The following is a 12,690-nucleotide window of genomic DNA, read 5'->3' as shown; positions in this document are numbered from 1 at the left end:
TAACGAGTCACTGACCTAGCATTAGAACATAACTGGTGCATTTAAGCTAAACAAATATTTTAATGCACAACTATCATAAAACTTGTAATTGATAAGACATACCTAACGATGACGACGAATCTATTCATGGACCAGAAGGACAATCTAGACTTACATAGTAAATCAGTCTACAGAACCCAAAACATGGGCTCTGATACTAACTATAACGACCCGACCCCCTAGGACTTAAGTTAGGCCGTTACTAAATACATGCATGCATGGAACTCAAAACGACACTCGATTATGGCAAAATAAATGCTAATTAAATAAGGTAAACTCAAAAGACTTTCATTAAATTCAAATAATCAATAGTAGGGTACCTATAAATTATAAAGGATAATAAATAAATCTGAAAAACGATTCTTAAAAGTAAGTTTTAAACATCAAAACTAAAAATTAAGAGAAACATGAAAAAAAAAACTTTAAATCTCATGAGCGGAAGCGTAAAAAACTAGTCCCAATGGCTCGATCACGAATTACGCTCGTTCATCGCCAGTGCATCTCTACCCTTACCTGAAACAACAACATGAGAAAGAATGAGTATAAAATACTCAGTAAGTAACCCTACTACTGGAATCAGGCTGAGCATCTATGTTCTCTAGATACCCACCTTTGGTGAACATATAAACTACTTTAGTCCTCATGGGACACATATGCACATGAAACAAGAAGGAGACTAAGTTCTATCCTACTGTAGTTAAGTATGGCCACTACCTCAGGTGAATCTCGAATGAGACACAAACTGATGAATCTCGAAGGAGACACAAACTGGTGAATCCCGAAGGAGACACAAACTGGTGAATCCCGAAGGAAACACAAAGTGATGAATCCCGAATGAAACACAAATTGGTGAATCCCGAAGGAAACACAAAATCTAATGGGCATCTAACTAATCAATAAGGACATTTGCACAGTCTCAACATCATAATCATCACTGTACGAATCTATGACATACATATAAACCTCAACATCATGGCTCTACAACATACACATATACCTCAACATTATGGTTCTAAAACATACATGTAAACCTCAACATCATCATATCAAATACAACCATGAAAGCACATACCATCTCATACTAGCATTCAAGTGTCTATGTGCATAAATAAATAATTCGGATCTTGTAACAGAATATACTTTAATCATGTTATACTATTAATCTTTTATGTTGTCATTCTGCCATAACCTTCATTTAACATGCTAGCATACATCTAATGCCTGGCCCGTGGATAGTTCTAGTAGTAAGATTACTTACCTCGATACTAGATTCAAATATCGATCTAAGCAGCAGTCTTCAATAATAAATCTTTTTCCCTTCCCATTATTCTTGTTTTTCCTTTTTGAAAACAAGCCTTCACCTCCTTGCTGATCTTTCTTGCTCATTTGTAACTTTAATTCTCAAACTCTTACTCTTGATATGCTTGCTTATGTTGTTATTCTTTCTCTACCATACTTCGTTGCTGTCTTGACATCTTTGAATGATTCTGGTAGAGAGTTTAGTAATATGAATACCTCATTCTCCTCCCCAATATTGTCTCTTATTGATCTGAAGTCTAAAGGAAGTCTCTTGAACTCATTTAAATTATCAATGACGGACTTTGCAACATCCATCTTGTAGGTGAAAAATCTTTCCCTCAAGAAAGCTTTGTTAGGCAGGTCTTTGTTGAGATAAATCTCTTTCAGTTTGTTCCAGAGGGAATAAGTAGTAGATTGGTCTACAATCTACCTCAAAACACTATCTGTGACATTCAAAACAATGGTTCCATAAGCATTTACCTCAATTGTCTCTTTCTCTGCCTCGGTGAGTATTTCAAGGTACTTTACAGGGTCAGTAATGGCCAGTAGTGCCTTTTGTTGTCCCAAGACTACCTTAATCTTCGCTTTCCATAGTTCAAAATCTGTTTTACCATCAAACTTCTTCATATCTGATTGTTTCCATTCTTGATCTTCAAGATTGACTTATCTGATAAGAATTATGCAAGAAGTCAAATCTTGGATTTGTCTTGAACTGTTCACTGAGCTCTGATACCACTTGTTGTCCCAGATAACTATGATCTTCTCGTTCACAGTCACAAACTTACTCAGAATTAATGGTCACGTAAAATTCAAGAGTCAGGGGATACTGTATGCTGAGGCTTTAAAACTCTTCTATCGATTACCTCATGACAACTCAATCGTGTAGACGAAGCTCCAAGAACTAGACGATAGTTCAATTATGTAAACGATAGAATGAAGCGCTAGACGATCGTGTAGACAACAGTTGATTAGATAAACGATCGTATAGACGACACCTAAAGAGCTATACGATCGTATAGATGATGGGATGTAGAGTTAAACGGTCGTGTACACGATGCGATAGGAACTACACGATCGTGTAGACGATACTTTAGTAATTGTTAAATGATCGTAGAGTTAGAAAGAAAGAACACAAGAGTTTAAGTGGTTCAGCCAAAGGCCTGCGTCCATTGTGCAAATCGGGAGGGTCTCTTTTATTACTTTTTCTTCAAAGTTATTATAGAATGAATGCCTTGCTCTTTCTCTCTTTTTTTTCTTCTTCTCTTCCTTTATTCTCACATTCATTTTTCTTTATATATACAAGCACAATGGTCAACGATGAAGCTCTAGTGATTACAGCATTATAATAGAAAAAAGACGACAATAGTTCAACTGCCTGCAATCTTGTTTTCTTTTCTTTGGTTCTTTCTGTAACAGACTAAGATAGAACTTATGTCAAATCCCCTAAAAATACGTCATTATTGTTCCATATGAGGTATCTAAGCACTTCTTACCTCTATTATTTAATTCACTTACTGACTTAGGCATTAGAGCTATTTTTCTTTGTTTTGCAGGTCCTCTCTTTCCTAAATTACAAATTTACCATTGTTGTCACGTGGGGGTTATTTTGTCTTTGCCAAAATTTGATGATTATTACAAACCAAGAATTTCAAACTAAAATTTTTCCAAGTAATTGAAAGTTCTAGGTTTAAAGTTTTACTTACAAGTACGAAAGAAGATTTGAGTAAGATGAAACCCCATGTTGATGGAGTTACTTTTGAGAACTTAATGGGATTGATTAGAAGTGAGATATGATGAAGGTGATAAGTTTGTGTCAACTTAGTTGTGATACATTGGTGCATCTATTGATCCACATCATAAAAAAGAGGAAAAAAAAAAGTTCATCTTTCCCTTTTTTCTTTTTGTTATATTGATGAGTAATTAGGAGTGGGATATGATGGGAATTCTAGGTGTGTGTAAATCTTGTTGAGATACATGGTGCACCTATTGAACTACACCCTAAAAGAAAGAAAAGGAAAAAGCCAAAAGGTTTTAGAATGATGGAATTCTCTTTCTTTCACCTGTGAATTGCTAGTCCAAATGGTTTAATATGAGCACAACGTGGATTGAAGATTACTATGATAACATAACAACGTCGACAACATTTAGCAGTTTCTATGAACAATTTTGAAGAAATCTATGTTGCACCAATGATAGGAATATATTCAAATTAACTTGATGTTCAACAAATATTCTACCATATAATCTCAAAATTCTATCAAGTTATGAAGTTTTGACTTGGAAGTTCTATATTTGTTGACAAAGACAATGCAAAGTGTAGGTTACTAGAAAATTATCGTTGATGAAGAAATCAAAAGGGGAAGTTGGTACCTCTTTCAACTCTGCATTGATGAAGTTGGAGCTATAACGAGTAAGACACAAGATTCAAGCACGGGAGAGAGTAATTATTCATTGAGAACTCAAGATCACAACCAGTTCGAGACTATGATCATCGGAGCAAATCTCAAAGCTTCAACTCCAACTACCTCTATAAAATTGTAAAATACAAGATAATGCATCAGGATAATACAAGATAATGCATCTTAAAGTTACAACATTAGCCAATTTGCTTCATCTCTTATTATTAATTAATAACTAAAATAATGCATCTTGAAATTTTTTAGTTCATAACATGCCATATTCTTAAATTTCTTAAATATGTTGACAAAATGATAGCATCCATGCATGAGCTTCGTATTCTTTCAGTTATTTAAAATTGGTAAAAAGACAGAATTGAAAACCATGAATACTAGAATGTCATGAAATATTTGCATTAGACAAGTATGCCATTACATATATAGAAGATTATTTAGGTGCAAACAAATATAGGAAATTCCAGCAAAGAAGATCTTCTTTGATAAGGAAACAGAATCGAGTCATCAAGAGGAATGATCTATTTAGGTACCACTCATGAAGAAACTACATTAAATGTGATCAAATTATAGGATTGTCGAAGATAAGCAAAAACGACGATCCATATGAGAAAATGATGGTTGAAATAACCATAACTTCGCCTTCAGAGCGTAGAAAGATACCTAGAAAGGAAATTATCATTGATATTTAAACTTCCAAGAGCTAGAAACTGAGATTGTGAATTCAAACTTGAAAGTTCTCTTCAAAAAGAAATAGAATTAAAGATCCTTTTTCTTCTTCTTTCTCAAAACTTCGACTAAATTCTTAATATCCTTAAATAATGCCAAAGAATATGCCGTAAGCAATCTATTCCACCTAACGGCCATGCAAGTTATATTCCACTCCGATAGAAACTTGACAATATGACCAAAACCCTTTTAGATTATCTACTGCTTTTGGTTTTTTTCTTAACTATTTCAGGCTTCTAGCTTTTGAGATGGCAATACTCACATGGAAGAAGATACTGCTTTTGGTGGTTTTCTTAACTATTTCAGGCTTCTAGTTTATCCATTGCATGATCTTTTTGCCTAATTTTGCATAGAATCTTTTTTACACCTTTATCCTGCCTCAATGTTGGTGCATGAAAGAATAGTTTAGAACTTGGAATTTTAGTACAAAGCTTTTGCTTCAAACAATAGAGTTTCAAGACCATTAAAGCAATCAGAACGGCAATGAATCCTTGTTTAGCATATTGTTGAAAAATGTATATACATCCTTCCTTTCCTATATGTTTTCTTTTGATTACTTGTTAGACTTTTCTGCTTGGTTGTCTCTTGGTCTTTTCCCATATTATAACCTGCTTCCAGCTATCGATTTGTCTGGAATTGTATTTGGAAGTTGGGAACTAACTTGTTTTGTTTGACATTGTTGTTTTATTCTAATTTTGTGGATTGATGGTAACTGAAGCTTCTTTTATTAACTGTTTGTTTCATATGGCAGAAAGATTTATTATGAGTCTTGCACAAGTGCAAGGAGTTGTTCTCATAGTTGGGAACTAGTTATAAGGTCATTGAATTGAAACATAAAAGTAAGTATAATTTGTGTATCAGTTAAGATTCTGCTGCAATTTTTTGTTCATGGATATGTCAATCAATTCTTGATTCTACTGTGAACTTTTGTCTTGTCCTTTTGCAGGCAAGTTACGACTTAACTATGGTCTTTTACCTTGCTTTGGGTGAGTTTTTATTATCATATATATACTATACTCCACCTCCAAAGGTAACATAAAATTTATGATCTATAAATTGGATCTTATTAATTTTGTGGTTGTAGCAGGAACAAAATTGATGGTTTGGAAATTTTGCTCTGGGAACAAGTTATCAGTTTAAGTAAACTACTTGCTTGCCCTTACGAGGTTAACAATGCATTTTTTGTTCTAAAATATCAAATTATTTCAACTATTCTACTGTAGTTTTTTCTTAAAAAGAAATATAATCCATGGCTTGTGTATGTGAAGGCATTAAAAGTTTGGTTTATTTATGAAATTAACATGATTAATAAACTTTAATGGTGACACTTCTTTTTAGTTTCCCAATATTGTGGAGCGAATTGTACAATGTCATTACATAGAGGTTGGAGTCGAAAATTTTGCTAGTTGTATTTTTGCTTGAAACTTATGTTTTTTTCTAGGTACTTGCACTCGATAGAAGTTCAAAGTACATATTTATTGACCTCTTCCATATATTTGCTGAACAAACCACTCAAAAAATTAGTGCCAGAAACTTATGCAGCAGATTAATGGCTTCACAACAAAACCAAATCGTTTTGCTCTTTTTAATCCAAGGTAAATAAAGTTTCAACTAATCAATTCATTAAAAGTTCTTGCATTATAGTACACATATACTACTTGTATTTTATTTAGTGGTTATTGAGCATTACTGGCTACAAATGCATATGATGATGTCATCTATTATCTTGATTCATTACGAACAACATCTCGAGCATATATCAAATATGTAAGTTAACTTCTTGTTCTGTGATGCTTTTCAAGTTAACATTTTGTCTTATGATGTTTTTCATCATTTTAAAGTTTATTTTATTTTACTGTTTTGTTCTTGTTTCTTGGCATTAGAGCTATTGCGATTTTTCAATCCCAGAAAAATATTCAAAAAGGTCGAAAACAAACATTATAGAAAATCGTAAAGGCAAGTATAAACATATTTATTTGTTAATTAAATTATATATATGTTGGTTATACAAAGTGTGTATGCAACATAGATTATTTTCGTCTATGTATTATTGCAGTGTCCTTTACAAGTTAGAACCAATGAATGTGGATACTATGTGATGAGATATATGAGAGATATTATCACTAAAAAGAGCAAAGTAGTCACAGATTCTATACGTTGTTAATTAATAGCTATTTGCATTATTCTCAATAGTTCAAATATATAACATTATTTAACAAAACAAGTATTAACTTCAATATTTGGGCTTTATATTGGATTGATATAAGGGACTCGTATAGTCAATTTGAGTTGGATGAGGTGTGAGTCTAGTTGAATTTTTTTGTTCCTAGATGTGATGGTGACAATCTACATTTTTTGGATATTGACAATCAATTTTTTTGAAAATATGAATTAAGCATATATTGTTGATATTGGATATATGGTAGAATGTTATAGGGTAATTTTGGAAACATTTGTGTTGATCATATGGGGTACTTGGATATATATGGTGTAATTTTTGGAATTATAGATATTTGGGTTTGTTCTTTTGGGATTTTAGTTTATATTGAGATTGAACATTCTTTATGAAATTGTTCATATGGTTGGATTGATAGTCTTTCTATATATCTTACAAATTAGATTGTTCATGTATGGACTTTGTTATGAATTTTGTAAACATTTTATGGTTGTAAGTATATGTATGACAACTATGTTCAAGGATATATATGCACTTTGTTAGCTAGGTTGGTGGAAAATTTTGATTGATTGAAGAAGTTTAAAAAGTTCAACATATGTGCTATTTGTTTACTTGGTTAATAAAATGATCATGTTGGTGGAAAATTTTGATTGATTGAAGAAGTTTAAAAAGTTCAATATATGTGCTATTTGTTTACATGGTTAATAAAATGATCATCCTCAATACCATTGTTGGACTTCAAAATAGGAAATTATATAGGTAATTTCTAATAGTACACAAATTAAAAGGAAAAAAAAAGTTTGACAAGCAAAATATATCAAGTATTTGTTATGTTGTCAGTTTTTGGGTGTTAAGAAGAAATTACATTTGATAAGTAAAAACTATCAAGTTATGAAAAAACTTAATCAATAATTAATGTCAGGAATTTAGATATTTGACACTTAAAATAAGTCAACAGACCTCATATATTTGACAGTTAAACATATCAAGTAAATTATAACTTAATGCTTTTAGACAGTCAAAAAATTTCTCTTGTTCTGGATACAGGCTTACTTGACGTTTTAAAAAATATTAAATAATACTAATACTTGACTGTGAAAAATATTAACTATTATTGTTTTTGTAGTAGTGGATGTATCTACTTTTGCTTGAGGGAATTATTTAGAACATAGTGGAGGTGGTGTGTTTACTACATTTTGGCAACTATTTTTATAATGAATGTCGTAATTTATTCTCTTCACGTGTGTTACTTTTTTTTAATTCTTTTAATTCACTAAACTAATTTTTTCATTAACGATGACTGGGATTAAGTTAAAAAAAAAAAAAAAAGTAATTTTTTAAAGTAATAACAAAAATAGTGTATATAGGAAAAAAAATTACAAAACACTAAGGTGGAAGAGAAAAGTATTGAGAAAAATAGGATAGCAAAATCGTGTATTGTTACACGATTATTGTTGTGGCCTCCATGTCAGCGTATGACTTGGCCAATGAAAACCAAACTCGTAGGCGAGGTTAATGATTTTCATTTTTATTTTTTAATTATTTTCACAATTTTCCATATTAATAAGTTTTCAATAAAAATATTCGAGACCAAACTCGTGGATGAGGTCATGATTTCCATATTTTTATTTTTTATAATTATTTTCACAATTTTCCATATTAATAAGTTATCATATAAAAAAATTCGAGAAAATTTTGAATTAATTACATGTCACTATTATATAATTTCTGCATTAAATGAAATTTTGAAAGGTATATATATATATCTCTTAAATGAAATTTTGAAAGGTATATATATATATCTCTTTTTAATGAAAAAATCTTGAGTTGAAATTTTGGAATATACAAAAGATTCAATTTGTATTCAGGTCGGTAAATTAAATTTGCTTCATCCGAAAAAATTGGTAATGTAAAATATATTCAGGTTCTCACTTAAAAAAAAAAAAAAAAAAAAAACTCGATTTCATGTTAATTGTAGCAATTTATTTATTTTAAATAAAAATGGAAGGATTTGCTTTCAAAATCTATAAATATTAAAACCAACTCTTCAATACTTTCAAACCAACTCTATTTTTATCAATAAATATTAAAATAACATTACTTTTTTTCAAAAATCCTAAAATTAAATTTGAGTCAAATGTAATGTTTGTTTTTAATTCATAATTCATGAATTTTCTAAAAAAAATGCATAAGTAGATATTGTCAAAAAAAAAGCTCATAAATAGATTTTAAATTTAATTGGTATATATAATGTCATTAGTTATAGAATATAGAAATCAATATTTTCAAATTCTATAACAACAAAAATAATCCTAATATTTAATGGTCAAACATTTTGTTTAAAAAAAATGGTCAAACATGTCTCTTTCATTTATTTCTTTTTATTCTTTTAAATGGTCAAACATTAATGTTCTGATCAAATCTCATTGATGATTTAGCCTTAAATCTTCACTTGACATGTGGTTGGAAAATCATGGACCCTGTTAATAACATTATTTTAGAAAAAATCTGATGATGGGAGCATACGAGAATATAACCGAAAAATATTAAAATTTATGGAGTTACATTAGATTTCTTTAAATAAAAGACACGAAATTGAGACAAACAATAGACTAAAACATACATTAGTGTGCTTTTTATGAGACAAAAACATACATTAGCATATTTTTAAATAATGTAATGATAATCGATACATTTTTAAGAGTAATAATCAAAGGCAAACAATATTTTTAAAAAATTTTAAATATAGCAAAGTCAATTAGTGATATACTCATATTTATTATATCTGGTAATATTTTAATCTGTTATATTTGCAGCGGTCTCTTTTAAATAAAATTAACAATTTTTTCTTTTATCTTTTAAATTTAACTTCAAAAATTTATTCTTTGTGATATTTAATTATGAAATACAGTTGTTCATATCATGGGTATTAATAATTTTTATATGATTAATCTATACAAATATTTATATTGCAGAAATAAACATTCTTTTCCCAATATTCAATTATTTTTATTATTTTTTTATAATCCTCTTATACAATTATTGAAATTAGTATTAGAATAGTCTACTGAAAAAATAATAATATCCGAAAAGTCTATTTAAAGTATCACGAAATTTTCGTACTGACCCTTTTTGTTGTCTATAAGGTCTGAAAACGATTAAAGAAAGTTATCCTTTAATAAGAATAAGTTGTATAGCTTCAAGAAAAATAGTCCAAGCTCATGGAGAAAAATTTTGGCTCTATCATAATACATATTTCATCCATATATTTAATTACTATTTGTCACGTCTATTTAAGTTCATGGATAATATATAATTTTAAAATATATATTCTTTTAATTATATATATATATATATATGCAACAATTGAAATTTTCCTTCTGCGCATTTTTTTACATAATTAAAGTGAATATATAAAGATAAAAACGAATACTAAATTTTACTCCAAATTTAAATTATAAGATAGTTACTTTTTACCAAGTATATAATTTGTAGGAATTTAATTTTTCCTTTTCAAAAATCTCATTTCATTGGCGTGGTATATATTCATCCTTTAACGAAAAAGAGGCAAATTTTTATTTTTTTTTTTTCCTTAATTTTTTGCTTAGGACATCATATACTTTAGTATTATTAGCATATGAGTTCATTTTTCTTTAGTACATTATTGACTTTCAAAGAGTAATACTTCTATCAACATCTTGACAAACATTTCCATTTCCACAAGACATTAATTAATCATTTGTTTGTTTATATTACCTTTTCCTATACATTATTTTAATAGGACTGTTATAATCTTTTTGTCTTTCCTTTAGTCCTCAAATTTTAAAATGCTACATAAATTTTGAATTTATTTTTTATATATTTCCAAACTTTAGAATGTTACATTTTTTTCCATTCAATCTTGAGATTAGTTTTCATTTGATTCATAAATTTTATTTTAACATTTTACACTGATACCCTTGAGTTTTAACTAATGTTCACTTTAGTATGTGACGTTAACTTTCAATTATTAATTAAAAATAATTGCAATGTGAACTTTTTCTTTATTGATTTTAATAGTGAAAACTATTGTAATTATAATAGATATTAATCTAGGAATTGAAAATGAGCATTTAGTGAAAATGGAAAGTGTAGATTTTGGAACTCTAAGGACCAAATTGAAACAAACTCAAAATTTAAGGATAAAAAAATAACGTTATGAATTTTGTGGACCAGACAAAAAACTAGACTAAGCTTCAATAATAAAGTGTAATATTTTCAAATCTGATGATCAAAGAAACTATACTCAAAATATAAGGACAAATAATATTTTCCTTATTTTTTTTTTTTGTTCAATAACTCTTTTGGATTTTGGTGTTAAGATGTGATGAGGGAGTTACGGAGGAGTCAACCCCCTAATTTCTCTATCTCTAGTATTTTGTTAAATAAAAATAACTCTTTTGGATTTTTATATTCTCAACAAAGTTTAAGAAAACTGCGGGGTAGGTGATTGAAGAATTTTATAGATAATTAAAGTATAGTTAAGTCACGTTTACATAGGGGGAATGAACAACGGTGTAACTTGAGTTGATTCTAGTTGGACCATTAATTGAAATGAGTCTCAATTGTAAACCAATGTGATTGTGATTGTTGGTGTTTACTCATCTAATTTTTCAAAAGCAGTATGATTGTGATTGAACCTGTTTATTTCAAATCATTAATTCAAAGGTGGAACAAAAATAACAAAACTACCCTCATCACACCATTCCTGATTGACAACATCGAACATGACTATTCTCCCCTATTTCAAAAAATCTATCGACCATTTTAATTCACTATTATTTACTTCCTCATGATTCATCTTCCAATTTTCATTTTTCCAGTTTTCATCGATCATGTTCGCTCGTCCTCATGTAAGTGTAACATATTTTGACTTTTACTTCAATTTTTTACTTCATATCAACTGAAAATCATCTTCGATTAACTCTCACTCTGACAGTTCAGACGACTTCAGTACTGGCACTTGTCTCACCACACGCTAGACCTTCAAATGATTGGTGAACACGATGAATCGATGGATGGAGTAGAAGGGAATGCGAGCACCACGAAGGATTGCCTCCACAAATAACTCCCACTTCGATAGTGGGAACTGATTCCATTGGTTCACAACCAAGTGTAAACCAGTCATCCCCTCACGAAACATCACTGATATCTATCAATTGCTCTAAAAACCAAAAAGGGAAGAGAAGGTGGAGGAGGTGGGGAGGAAGTATCGTGTCGGAGAAGGACCAAGCGGCATGACTCTGAGTAGGGTTCTTCTTCTTGTGGTGAGGCCGGGGGGTTAGGTTTGCATATTCTTTTTTTGGTTTTTTTTTTCTATTTTGTTTGGTGAATGATGAACCTCGACCCCATTAACTCTCTTTTGTATTATCATCTTCTCCACTATATTTAACTCTATTTCATATGGACTTTTTTTCCTACAAAGGAATGAATATTTCTGCTTTCATGGTCTGCTATTTTTTCTTTCTTTTGTTCATCAATATTTGGTTTGTAGGATTGCATGAGAATGAATGAATCAGTAAATCCATGTGCATGAGGCTTAATCGGATAATCATGTTATACAATAAACTTTTCCTATCGACTGAACATTATAGCGATAGATAGATAATTGTAGCATGAATGTGGTTATAAAAAAAATTTAAAAATTCAACGTTTAAACCGATCAAACAAAATAAAATAGATAAAATCATCGGTATCTTGATCATTATCGACTTCATCATAGTAACAGATAGATCAATAAGATGAAGAAATGATGTTATAAAATGTTAAAGCATCCGAAATTGATATGGATAATTCCATCTGTAAACTGGTATCTCCTTTTTTCAAATGATAAATGATGGAAATTGAGATACAAATATTGATATTCAAATGCAATTAGATTGAGGACCTTCCCAAGCTCAATCAGATTACAAGATTTCATTATAGATGGTACGGTGGGCCCACTTTTAATTACTATTACGAATGGACATGTAAACAAAAGTTAAAGTAATCTGGTGG

The 12,690-nt window shown here is 29.9% G+C and overlaps 1 long non-coding RNA gene across 1 annotated transcript; it reads left to right on the top strand.

Moving 5' to 3' along the window:
- The first annotated feature begins 5,066 nt into the window (after positions 1–5,066).
- Positions 5,067–7,287, top strand: LOC150034654 (uncharacterized). The gene is made up of 4 exons (XR_016531514.1): positions 5,067–5,317; positions 5,425–5,464; positions 5,563–5,644; positions 5,920–7,287. It is a non-coding gene; the product is annotated as an uncharacterized LOC150034654 (long non-coding RNA).
- The last annotated feature ends 5,403 nt before the right edge of the window (positions 7,288–12,690 follow it).

This window comes from Benincasa hispida, chromosome 8 (assembly GCF_027475165.1).
Source record: "Benincasa hispida cultivar pf3 chromosome 8, pf3_genome.v1.1, whole genome shotgun sequence".
NCBI classification, from domain to species: Eukaryota; Viridiplantae; Streptophyta; class Magnoliopsida; order Cucurbitales; family Cucurbitaceae; genus Benincasa; species Benincasa hispida.
Note: the sequence above shows the minus strand (reverse complement) of the source record. Positions and strands in the feature narration are given on the sequence as shown.